Source organism: Orbicella franksi, chromosome 14 (assembly GCF_964199315.1).
Source record: "Orbicella franksi chromosome 14, jaOrbFran1.1, whole genome shotgun sequence".
NCBI lineage: Eukaryota > Metazoa > Cnidaria > Anthozoa > Scleractinia > Merulinidae > Orbicella > Orbicella franksi.
This window is the reverse complement of record NC_138158.1, coordinates 20930723-20943895: the sequence shown is the minus strand read 5'-3', so window position 1 is coordinate 20943895 and position 13173 is coordinate 20930723.

Sequence of the window (13173 nt, the reverse complement as noted above, 5' to 3'; positions counted from 1 at the left end):
TCCGTTTTCAAATTCCTACGGCGTAGTGTGGATGGAAAATATTTGATGCGTGTACGTTTAGAGTGAAAGCTCCGTTTTCAAATTCCTACGGCGTAGTGTGGATGGAAAATATTTGATGCGTGTACGTTTAGAGTGAAAGCTCCGTTTTGCAATTCCCACGGCGTAGTGTGGACGGAAAATATTTGATGCGTGTACGTTTAGAGTGAAAGCTCCGTTTTCAAATTCCTACGGCGTAGTGTGGACGGAAAACATTTGATGCGTGTACGTTTAGAGTGAAAGCTCCGTTTTCAAATTCCCCCCAGCGTAGTGTGGACGGAAAACATTTGATGCGTGTACGTTTAGAGTGAAAGCTCCGTCTTCAAATTCCCCCAGCGTAGTATGGACGGAAAATATTTGATGCGTGTATGTTTAAAGTGGAAGCTCCGTTTTCAAATTCCCCCAGCGTAGTGTGGACGGAAAACATTTGATGCGTGTACGTTTAGAGTAAAAGCTCCGTCTTCAAATTCCCCCAGCGTAGTATTGACGGAAAATATTTGATGCGTGTACGTTTAGAGTGGAAGCTCCGTTTTCAAATTCCCCCAGCGTAGTGTGGACGGAAAACATTTGATGCGTGTACGTTTAGAGTGAAAGCTCCGTTTTCAAATTCCTACGGCGTAGTGTGGATGGAAAATATTTGATGCGTGTACATTTAGAGTGAAAGCTCCGTTTTCCAATTCCTACGGCGTAGTGTGGATGGAAAATATTTGATGCGTGTACGTTTAGAGTGAAAGCTTCGTTTTCAAATTCCTACGGCGTAGTGTGGATGGAAAATATTTGATCCGTGTACATTTAGAGTGAAAGCTCCGTTTTCCAATTCCTACGGCGTAGTGTGGATGGAAAATATTTGATGCGTGTACGTTTAGAGTGAAAGCCCCGTTTTCAAATTCCTACGGCGTAGTGTGGATGGAAAATATTTGATACCTGTACGTTTAGAGTGAAAGCTCCGTTTTCAAATTCCTACGGCGTAGTGTGCATGGAAAATATTTGATGCGTGTACGTTTAGAATGAAAGCCCCGTTTTCCAATTCCTACGGCGTAGTGTGGATGGAAAATATTTGATGCCTGTACGTTTAGAGTGAAAGCTCCGTTTTCAAATTCCTACGGCGTAGTGTGCATGGAAAATATTTGATGCGTCTACGTTTAGAATGAAAGCTCCGTTTTCCAATTCCTACGGCGTAGTGTGGATGGAAAATATTTGATGCGTGTACGTTTAGAGTGAAAGCTCCGTTTTCCAATTCCTACGGCGTAGTGTGGATGGAAAATATTTGATGCGTGTACGTTTAGAGTGAAAGCTCCGTTTTCAAATTCCTACGGCGTAGTGTGGATGGAAAATATTTGATGCGTGTACGTTTAGAGTGAAAGCCCCGTTTTCAAATTCCTACGGCGTAGTGTGGATGGAAAATATTTGATACCTGTACGTTTAGAGTGAAAGCTCCGTTTTCAAATTCCTACGGCGTAGTGTGCATGGAAAATATTTGATGCGTGTACGTTTAGAGTGAAAGCTCCGTTTTCAAATTCTTACGGCGTAGTGTCGATGGAAAATATTTGATGCGTGTACGTTTAGAGTGAAAGCTCCGTTTTCAAATTCCTACGGCGTAGTGTGGATGGAAAATATTTGATGCGTGTACTTTTAGAGTGAAAGCTCCGTTTTCAAATTCCTACGGCGTAGTGTGGATGGAAAATATTTGATGCGTGTACGTTTAGAGTGAAAGCTCCGTTTTCAAATTCCTACGGCGTAGTGTGCATGGAAAATATTTGATGCGTCTACGTTTAGAATGAAAGCTCCGTTTTCCAATTCCTACGGCGTAGTGTGGATGGAAAATGTTTGATGCGTGTACGTTTAGAGTGAAAGCTCCGTTTTCCAATTCCTACGGCGTAGTGTGGATGGAAAATATTTGATGCGTCTACGTTTAGAGTGAAAGCTCCGTTTTCCAATTCCTACGGCGTAGTGTGGATGGAAAATATTTGATGCGTGTACGTTTAGAGTGAAAGCTCCGTTTTCAAATTCCTACGGCGTAGTGTGGATGGAAAATATTTGATGCGTGTACGTTTAGAGTGAAAGCTTCGTTTTCAAATTCCTACGGCGTAGTGTGCATGGAAAATATTTGATCCGTGTACGTTTAGAGTGAAAGCTCCGTTTTCCAATTCCTACGGCGTAGTGTGCATGGAAAATATTTGATGCGTCTACGTTTAGAATGAAAGCTCCGTTTTCCAATTCCTACGGCGTAGTGTGGATGGAAAATATTTGATGCGTGTACGTTTAGAGTGAAAGCTCCGTTTTCAAATTCTTACGGCGTAGTGTGGATGGAAAATATTTGATGCGTGTACGTTTAGAGTGAAAGCCCCGTTTTCAAATTCCTACGGCGTAGTGTAGATGGAAAATATTTGATACCTGTACGTTTAGAGTGAAAGCTCCGTTTTCAAATTCCTACGGCGTAGTGTGCATGGAAAATATTTGATGCGTGTACGTTTAGAGTGAAAGCTCCGTTTTCAAATTCTTACGGCGTAGTGTCGATGGAAAATATTTGATGCGTGTACGTTTAGAGTGAAAGCTCCGTTTTCAAATTCCTACGGGGTAGTGTGGATGGAAAATATTTGATGCGTGTACGTTTAGAGTGAAAGCTCCGTTTTCCAATTCCTACGGCGTAGTGTGGATGGAAAATATTTGATGCGTGTACGTTTAGAGTGAAAGCTCCGTTTTCAAATTCCTACGGCGTAGTGTGGATGGAAAATATTTGATGCGTGTACGTTTAGAGTGAAAGCGCCGTTTTCCAATTCCTACGGCGTAGTGTGGATGGAAAATATTTGATGCGTGTACGTTTAGAGTGAAAGCTCCGTTTTCCAATTCCTACGGCGTAGTGTGGATGGAAAATATTTGATGCGTGTACGTTTAGAGTGAAAGCTCCGTTTTCAAATTCTTACGCCGTAGTGTCGATGGAAAATATTTGATGCGTGTACGTTTAGAGTGAAAGCCCCGTTTTCAAATTCCTACGGCGTAGTGTGGATGGAAAATATTTGATGCGTGTACGTTTAGAGTGAAAGCTCCGTTTTCAAATTCCTACGGGGTAGTGTGGATGGAAAATATTTGATGCGTGTACGTTTAGAGTGAAAGCTCCGTTTTCCAATTCCTACGGCGTAGTGTGGATGGAAAATATTTGATGCGTGTACGTTTCGAGTGAAAGCTCCGTTTTCAAATTCCTACCGCGTAGTGTGGATGGAAAATATTTGATGCGTGTACGTTTAGAATGAAAGTTCCGTTTTCCAATTCCTACGGCGTAGTGTGGATGGAAAATATTTGATACCTGTACGTTTAGAGTGAAAGCTCCGTTTTCAAATTCCTACGGCGTAGTGTGCATGGAAAATATTTGATGCGTCTACGTTTAGAATGAAAGCTCCGTTTTCCAATTCCTACGGCGTAGTGTGGATGGAAAATATTTGATGCGTGTACGTTTAGAGTGAAAGCTCCGTTTTCCAATTCCTACGGCGTAGTGTGGATGGAAAATATTTGATGCGTGTACGTTTAGAGTGAAAGCTCCGTTTTCAAATTCCTACGGCGTAGTGTGGATGGAAAATATTTGATGCGTGTACGTTTAGAGTGAAAGCCCCGTTTTCAAATTCCTACGGCGTAGTGTGCATGGAAAATATTTGATACCTGTACGTTTAGAGTGAAAGCTCCGTTTTCCAATTCCTACGGCGTAGTGTGCATGGAAAATATTTGATGCGTGTACGTTTAGAGTGAAAGCTCCGTTTTCAAATTCTTACGCCGTAGTGTCGATGGAAAATATTTGATGCGTGTACGTTTAGAGTGAAAGCCCCGTTTTCAAATTCCTACGGCGTAGTGTGGATGGAAAATATTTGATGCGTGTACGTTTAGAGTGAAAGCTCCGTTTTCCAATTCCTACGGCGTAGTGTGGATGGAAAATATTTGATGCGTGTACGTTTCGAGTGAAAGCTCCGTTTTCAAATTCCTACCGCGTAGTGTGGATGGAAAATATTTGATGCGTGTACGTTTAGAGTGAAAGCCCCGTTTTCAAATTCCTACGGCGTAGTGTGGATGGAAAATATTTGATACCTGTACGTTTAGAGTGAAAGCTCCGTTTTCAAATTCCTACGGCGTAGTGTGCATGGAAAATATTTGATGCGTGTACGTTTAGAGTGAAAGCTCCGTTTTCAAATTCTTACGCCGTAGTGTCGATGGAAAATATTTGATGCGTGTACGTTTAGAGTGAAAGCCCCGTTTTCAAATTCCTACGGCGTAGTGTGGATGGAAAATATTTGATGCGTGTACGTTTAGAGTGAAAGCTCCGTTTTCAAATTCCTACGGGGTAGTGTGGATGGAAAATATTTGATGCGTGTACGTTTAGAGTGAAAGCTCCGTTTTCCAATTCCTACGGCGTAGTGTGGATGGAAAATATTTGATGCGTGTACGTTTCGAGTGAAAGCTCCGATTTCAAATTCCTACCGCGTAGTGTGGATGGAAAATATTTGATGCGTGTACGTTTAGAATGAAAGTTCCGTTTTCCAATTCCTACGGCGTAGTGTGGATGGAAAATATTTGATGCGTGTACGTTTAGAGTGAAAGCTCCGTTTTCAAATTCCTACGGCGTAGTGTGCATGGAAAATATTTGATGCGTCTACGTTTAGAATGAAAGCTCCGTTTTCCAATTCCTACGGGGTAGTGTGGATGGAAAATATTTGATGCGTGTACGTTTAGAGTGAAAGCTCCGTTTTCCAATTCCTACGGCGTAGTGTGGATGGAAAATATTTGATGCGTGTACGTTTAGAGTGAAAGCTCCGTTTTCAAATTCCTACGGCGTAGTGTGGATGGAAAATATTTGATGCGTGTACGTTTAGAGTGAAAGCCCCGTTTTCAAATTCCTACGGCGTAGTGTGGATGGAAAATATTTGATGCGTGTACGTTTAGAGTGAAAGCTCCGTTTTCCAATTCCTACGGCGTAGTGTGGATGCAAAATATTTGATGCGTGTATGTTTAGAGTGAAAGCTCCGTTTTCAAATTCTTACGGCGTAGTGTCGATGGAAAATATTTGATGCGTGTACGTTTAGAGTGAAAGCCCCGTTTTCCAATTCCTACGGCGTAGTGTGGATGGAAAATATTTGATGCGTGTACGTTTAGAGTGAAAGCTCCGTTTTCAAATTCCTACGGGGTAGTGTGGATGGAAAATATTTGATGCGTGTACGTTTAGAGTGAAAGCTCCGTTTTCCAATTCCTACGGCGTAGTGTGGATGGAAACTATTTGATGCGTGTATGTTTAGAGTGAAAGCTCCGTTTTCCAATTCCTACGGCGTAGTGTGGATGGAAAATATTTGATGCGTGTACGTTTAGAGTGAAAGCTCCGTTTTCAAATTCCTACGGCGTAGTGTGGATGGAAAATATTTGATGCGTGTACGTTTAGAGTGAAAGCTCCGTTTTCAAATTCCTACGGCGTAGTGTGGATGGAAAATATTTGATGCGTGTAAGTTTAGAGTGAAAGCTCCGTTTTCCAATTCCTACGGCGTAGTGTGGATGGAAAATATTTGATGCGTGTACGTTTAGAGTGAAAGCTCCGTTTTCAAATTCCTACGGCGTAGTGTGGATGGAAAACATTTGATGCGTGTACGTTTAGAGTGAAAGCTCCGTCTTCAAATTCCCCCAGCGTAGTATGGACGGAAAATATTTCATGCGTGTACGTTTAGAGTGAAAGCTCCGTTTTCAAATTCCTACGGCGTAGTATGGACGGAAAACATTTGATGCGTGTACGTTTAGAGTGAAAGCTCCGTCTTCAAATTCCCCCACCGTAGTATGGACGGAAAATATTTGATGCGTGTACGTTTAGAGTGAAAGCTCCGTTTTCAAATTCCTACGGCGTAGTGTGGATGGAAAATATTTGATGCGTGTACGTTTAGAGTGAAAGCTCCGTTTTCCAATTCCTACAACGTAGTGTGGATGGAAAATATTTGATGCGTGTACGTTTCGAGTGAAAGCTCCGTTTTCAAATTCCTACGGCGTAGTGTGGATGGAAAATATTTGATGCGTGTACGTTTAGAATGAAAGCTCCGTTTTCCAATTCCTACGGCGTAGTGTGGATGGAAAATATTTGATGCGTGTACGTTTCGAGTGAAAGCTCCGTTTTCAAATTCCTACCGCGTAGTGTGGATGGAAAATATTTGATGCGTGTACGTTTAGAATGAAAGTTCCGTTTTCCAATTCCTACGGCGTAGTGTGGATGGAAAATATTTGATACCTGTACGTTTAGAGTGAAAGCTCCGTTTTCAAATTCCTACGGCGTAGTGTGCATGGAAAATATTTGATGCGTCTACGTTTAGAATGAAAGCTCCGTTTTCCAATTCCTACGGCGTAGTGTGGATGGAAAATATTTGATGCGTGTACGTTTAGAGTGAAAGCTCCGTTTTCCAATTCCTACGGCGTAGTGTGGATGGAAAATATTTGATGCGTGTACGTTTAGAGTGAAAGCTCCGTTTTCAAATTCCTACGGCGTAGTGTGGATGGAAAATATTTGATGCGTGTACGTTTAGAGTGAAAGCCCCGTTTTCAAATTCCTACGGCGTAGTGTGCATGGAAAATATTTGATACCTGTACGTTTAGAGTGAAAGCTCCGTTTTCAAATTCCTACGGCGTAGTGTGCATGGAAAATATTTGATGCGTGTACGTTTAGAGTGAAAGCTCCGTTTTCAAATTCTTACGCCGTAGTGTCGATGGAAAATATTTGATGCGTGTACGTTTAGAGTGAAAGCCCCGTTTTCAAATTCCTACGGCGTAGTGTGGATGGAAAATATTTGATGCGTGTACGTTTAGAGTGAAAGCTCCGTTTTCAAATTCCTACGGGGTAGTGTGGATGGAAAATATTTGATGCGTGTACGTTTAGAGTGAAAGCTCCGTTTTCCAATTCCTACGGCGTAGTGTGGATGGAAAATATTTGATGCGTGTACGTTTCGAGTGAAAGCTCCGATTTCAAATTCCTACCGCGTAGTGTGGATGGAAAATATTTGATGCGTGTACGTTTAGAATGAAAGTTCCGTTTTCCAATTCCTACGGCGTAGTGTGGATGGAAAATATTTGATACCTGTACGTTTAGAGTGAAAGCTCCGTTTTCAAATTCCTAAGGCGTAGTGTGCATGGAAAATATTTGATGCGTCTACGTTTAGAATGAAAGCTCCGTTTTCCAATTCCTACGGGGTAGTGTGGATGGAAAATATTTGATGCGTGTACGTTTAGAGTGAAAGCTCCGTTTTCCAATTCCTACGGCGTAGTGTGGATGGAAAATATTTGATGCGTGTACGTTTAGAGTGAAAGCTCCGTTTTCAAATTCCTACGGCGTAGTGTGGATGGAAAATATTTGATGCGTGTACGTTTAGAGTGAAAGCCCCGTTTTCAAATTCCTACGGCGTAGTGTGGATGGAAAATATTTGATGCGTGTACGTTTAGAGTGAAAGCTCCGTTTTCCAATTCCTACGGCGTAGTGTGGATGCAAAATATTTGATGCGTGTATGTTTAGAGTGAAAGCTCCGTTTTCAAATTCTTACGGCGTAGTGTCGATGGAAAATATTTGATGCGTGTACGTTTAGAGTGAAAGCCCCGTTTTCCAATTCCTACGGCGTAGTGTGGATGGAAAATATTTGATGCGTGTACGTTTAGAGTGAAAGCTCCGTTTTCAAATTCCTACGGGGTAGTGTGGATGGAAAATATTTGATGCGTGTACGTTTAGAGTGAAAGCTCCGTTTTCCAATTCCTACGGCGTAGTGTGGATGGAAACTATTTGATGCGTGTATGTTTAGAGTGAAAGCTCCGTTTTCCAATTCCTACGGCGTAGTGTGGATGGAAAATATTTGATGCGTGTACGTTTAGAGTGAAAGCTCCGTTTTCAAATTCCTACGGCGTAGTGTGGATGGAAAATATTTGATGCGTGTACGTTTAGAGTGAAAGCTCCGTTTTCAAATTCCTACGGCGTAGTGTGGATGGAAAATATTTGATGCGTGTAAGTTTAGAGTGAAAGCTCCGTTTTCCAATTCCTACGGCGTAGTGTGGATGGAAAATATTTGATGCGTGTACGTTTCGAGTGAAAGCTCCGATTTCAAATTCCTACCGCGTAGTGTGGATGGAAAATATTTGATGCGTGTACGTTTAGAATGAAAGTTCCGTTTTCCAATTCCTACGGCGTAGTGTGGATGGAAAATATTTGATACCTGTACGTTTAGAGTGAAAGCTCCGTTTTCAAATTCCTAAGGCGTAGTGTGCATGGAAAATATTTGATGCGTCTACGTTTAGAATGAAAGCTCCGTTTTCCAATTCCTACGGGGTAGTGTGGATGGAAAATATTTGATGCGTGTACGTTTAGAGTGAAAGCTCCGTTTTCCAGTTCCTACGGCGTAGTGTGGATGGAAAATATTTGATGCGTGTACGTTTAGAGTGAAAGCTCCGTTTTCAAATTCCTACGGCGTAGTGTGGATGGAAAATATTTGATGCGTGTACGTTTAGAGTGAAAGCCCCGTTTTCAAATTCCTACGGCGTAGTGTGGATGGAAAATATTTGATGCGTGTACGTTTAGAGTGAAAGCTCCGTTTTCCAATTCCTACGGCGTAGTGTGGATGCAAAATATTTGATGCGTGTATGTTTAGAGTGAAAGCTCCGTTTTCAAATTCTTACGGCGTAGTGTCGATGGAAAATATTTGATGCGTGTACGTTTAGAGTGAAAGCCCCGTTTTCCAATTCCTACGGCGTAGTGTGGATGGAAAATATTTGATGCGTGTACGTTTAGAGTGAAAGCTCCGTTTTCAAATTCCTACGGGGTAGTGTGGATGGAAAATATTTGATGCGTGTACGTTTAGAGTGAAAGCTCCGTTTTCCAATTCCTACGGCGTAGTGTGGATGGAAACTATTTGATGCGTGTATGTTTAGAGTGAAAGCTCCGTTTTCCAATTCCTACGGCGTAGTGTGGATGGAAAATATTTGATGCGTGTACGTTTAGAGTGAAAGCTCCGTTTTCAAATTCCTACGGCGTAGTGTGGATGGAAAATATTTGATGCGTGTACGTTTAGAGTGAAAGCTCCGTTTTCAAATTCCTACGGCGTAGTGTGGATGGAAAATATTTGATGCGTGTAAGTTTAGAGTGAAAGCTCCGTTTTCCAATTCCTACGGCGTAGTGTGGATGGAAAATATTTGATGCGTGTACTTTTAGAGTGAAAGCTCCGTTTTCAAATTCCTACGGCGTAGTGTGGATGGAAAACATTTGATGCGTGTACGTTTAGAGTGAAAGCTCCGTCTTCAAATTCCCCCAGCGTAGTATGGACGGAAAATATTTCATGCGTGTACGTTTAGAGTGAAAGCTCCGTTTTCAAATTCCTACGGCGTAGTATGGACGGAAAACATTTGATGCGTGTACGTTTAGAGTGAAAGCTCCGTCTTCAAATTCCCCCACCGTAGTATGGACGGAAAATATTTGATGCGTGTACGTTTAGAGTTAAAGCTCCGTTTTCAAATTCCTACGGCGTAGTGTGGATGGAAAATATTTGATGCGTGTACGTTTAGAGTGAAAGCTCCGTTTTCCAATTCCTACGGCGTAGTGTGGATGGAAAATATTTGATGCGTGTACGTTTAGAGTGAAAGCTCCGTTTTCCAATTCCTACGGCGTAGTGTGGATGGAAAATATTTGATGCGTGTACGTTTAGAGTGAAAGCTCCGTTTTCAAATTCCTACGGCGTAGTGTGGATGGAAAATATTTGATGCGTGTACGTTTAGAGTGAAAGCTCCGTTTTCCAATTCCTACAACGTAGTGTGGATGGAAAATATTTGATGCGTGTACGTTTCGAGTGAAAGCTCCGTTTTCAAATTCCTACGGCGTAGTGTGGATGGAAAATATTTGATGCGTGTACGTTTAGAATGAAAGCTCCGTTTTCCAATTCCTACGGCGTAGTGTGGATGGAAAATATTTGATGCCTGTACGTTTAGAGTGAAAGCTCCGTCTTCAAATTCCTACGGCGTAGTGTGCATGGAAAATATTTGATGCGTCTACGTTTAGAATGAAAGCTCCGTTTTCAAATTCCTACGGCGTAGTATGGACGGAAAACATTTGATGCGTGTACGTTTAGAGTGAAAGCTCCGTCTTCAAATTCCCCCAGCGTAGTATGGACGGAAAATATTTGATGCTTGTACGTTTAGAGTGAAAGCTCCGTTTTCAAATTCCTACGGCGTAGTGTGGATGGAAAATATTTGATGCGTGTACGTTTAGAGTGAAAGCTCCGTTTTCCAATTCCTACGGCGTAGTGTGGATGGAAAATATTTGATGCGTGTACGTTTAGAGTGAAAGCTCCGTTTTCCAATTCCTACGGCGTAGTGTGGATGGAAAATATTTGATGCGTGTACGTTTCGAGTGAAAGCTCCGTTTTCAAATTCCTACGGCGTAGTGTGGATGGAAAATATTTGATGCGTGTACGTTTAGAATGAAAGCTCCGTTTTCCAATTCCTACGGCGTAGTGTGGATGGAAAATATTTGATGCGTGTACGTTTCGAGTGAAAGCTCCGTTTTCAAATTCCTACCGCGTAGTGTGGATGGAAAATATTTGATGCGTGTACGTTTAGAATGAAAGTTCCGTTTTCCAATTCCTACGGCGTAGTGTGGATGGAAAATATTTGATACCTGTACGTTTAGAGTGAAAGCTCCGTTTTCAAATTCCTACGGCGTAGTGTGCATGGAAAATATTTGATGCGTCTACGTTTAGAATGAAAGCTCCGTTTTCCAATTCCTACGGCGTAGTGTGGATGGAAAATATTTGATGCGTGTACGTTTAGAGTGAAAGCTCCGTTTTCCAATTCCTACGGCGTAGTGTGGATGGAAAATATTTGATGCGTGTACGTTTAGAGTGAAAGCTCCGTTTTCAAATTCCTACGGCGTAGTGTGGATGGAAAATATTTGATGCGTGTACGTTTAGAGTGAAAGCCCCGTTTTCAAATTCCTACGGCGTAGTGTGGATGGAAAATATTTGATACCTGTACGTTTAGAGTGAAAGCTCCGTTTTCAAATTCCTACGGCGTAGTGTGCATGGAAAATATTTGATGCGTGTACGTTTAGAGTGAAAGCTCCGTTTTCAAATTCTTACGCCGTAGTGTCGATGGAAAATATTTGATGCGTGTACGTTTAGAGTGAAAGCCCCGTTTTCAAATTCCTACGGCGTAGTGTGGATGGAAAATATTTGATGCGTGTACGTTTAGAGTGAAAGCTCCGTTTTCAAATTCCTACGGGGTAGTGTGGATGGAAAATATTTGATGCGTGTACGTTTAGAGTGAAAGCTCCGTTTTCCAATTCCTACGGCGTAGTGTGGATGGAAAATATTTGATGCGTGTACGTTTCGAGTGAAAGCTCCGATTTCAAATTCCTACCGCGTAGTGTGGATGGAAAATATTTGATGCGTGTACGTTTAGAATGAAAGTTCCGTTTTCCAATTCCTACGGCGTAGTGTGGATGGAAAATATTTGATACCTGTACGTTTAGAGTGAAAGCTCCGTCTTCAAATTCCCCCAGCGTAGTATGGACGGAAAATATTTGATGCGTGTAGGTTTAGAGTGAAAGCTCCGTTTTCCAATTCCTACGGCGTAGTGTGGATGGAAAATATTTGATGCGTGTACGTTTAGAGTGAAAGCTCCGTTTTCCAATTCCTACGGCGTAGTGTGGATGGAAAATATTTGATGCGTGTACGTTTAGAGTGAAAGCTCCGTTTTCAAATTCCTACGGCGTAGTGTGGATGGAAAATATTTGATGCGTGTACGTTTAGAGTGAAAGCCCCGTTTTCAAATTCCTACGGCGTAGTGTGGATGGAAAATATTTGATGCGTGTACGTTTAGAGTGAAAGCTCCGTTTTCCAATTCCTACGGCGTAGTGTGGATGCAAAATATTTGATGCGTGTATGTTTAGAGTGAAAGCTCCGTTTTCAAATTCTTACGGCGTAGTGTCGATGGAAAATATTTGATGCGTGTACGTTTAGAGTGAAAGCCCCGTTTTCCAATTCCTACGGCGTAGTGTGGATGGAAAATATTTGATGCGTGTACGTTTAGAGTGAAAGCTCCGTTTTCAAATTCCTACGGGGTAGTGTGGATGGAAAATATTTGATGCGTGTACGTTTAGAGTGAAAGCTCCGTTTTCCAATTCCTACGGCGTAGTGTGGATGGAAACTATTTGATGCGTGTATGTTTAGAGTGAAAGCTCCGTTTTCCAATTCCTACGGCGTAGTGTGGATGGAAAATATTTGATGCGTGTACGTTTAGAGTGAAAGCTCCGTTTTCAAATTCCTACGGCGTAGTGTGGATGGAAAATATTTGATGCGTGTACGTTTAGAGTGAAAGCTCCGTTTTCAAATTCCTACGGCGTAGTGTGGATGGAAAATATTTGATGCGTGTAAGTTTAGAGTGAAAGCTCCGTTTTCCAATTCCTACGGCGTAGTGTGGATGGAAAATATTTGATGCGTGTACTTTTAGAGTGAAAGCTCCGTTTTCAAATTCCTACGGCGTAGTGTGGATGGAAAACATTTGATGCGTGTACGTTTAGAGTGAAAGCTCCGTCTTCAAATTCCCCCAGCGTAGTATGGACGGAAAATATTTCATGCGTGTACGTTTAGAGTGAAAGCTCCGTTTTCAAATTCCTACGGCGTAGTATGGACGGAAAACATTTGATGCGTGTACGTTTAGAGTGAAAGCTCCGTCTTCAAATTCCCCCACCGTAGTATGGACGGAAAATATTTGATGCGTGTACGTTTAGAGTTAAAGCTCCGTTTTCAAATTCCTACGGCGTAGTGTGGATGGAAAATATTTGATGCGTGTACGTTTAGAGTGAAAGCTCCGTTTTCCAATTCCTACGGCGTAGTGTGGATGGAAAATATTTGATGCGTGTACGTTTAGAGTGAAAGCTCCGTTTTCCAATTCCTACGGCGTAGTGTGGATGGAAAATATTTGATGCGTGTACGTTTAGAGTGAAAGCTCCGTTTTCAAATTCCTACGGCGTAGTGTGGATGGAAAATATTTGATGCGTGTACGTTTAGAGTGAAAGCTCCGTTTTCCAATTCCTACAACGTAGTGTGGATGGAAAATATTTGATGCGTGTACGTTTCGAGTGAAAGCTCCGTTTTCAAA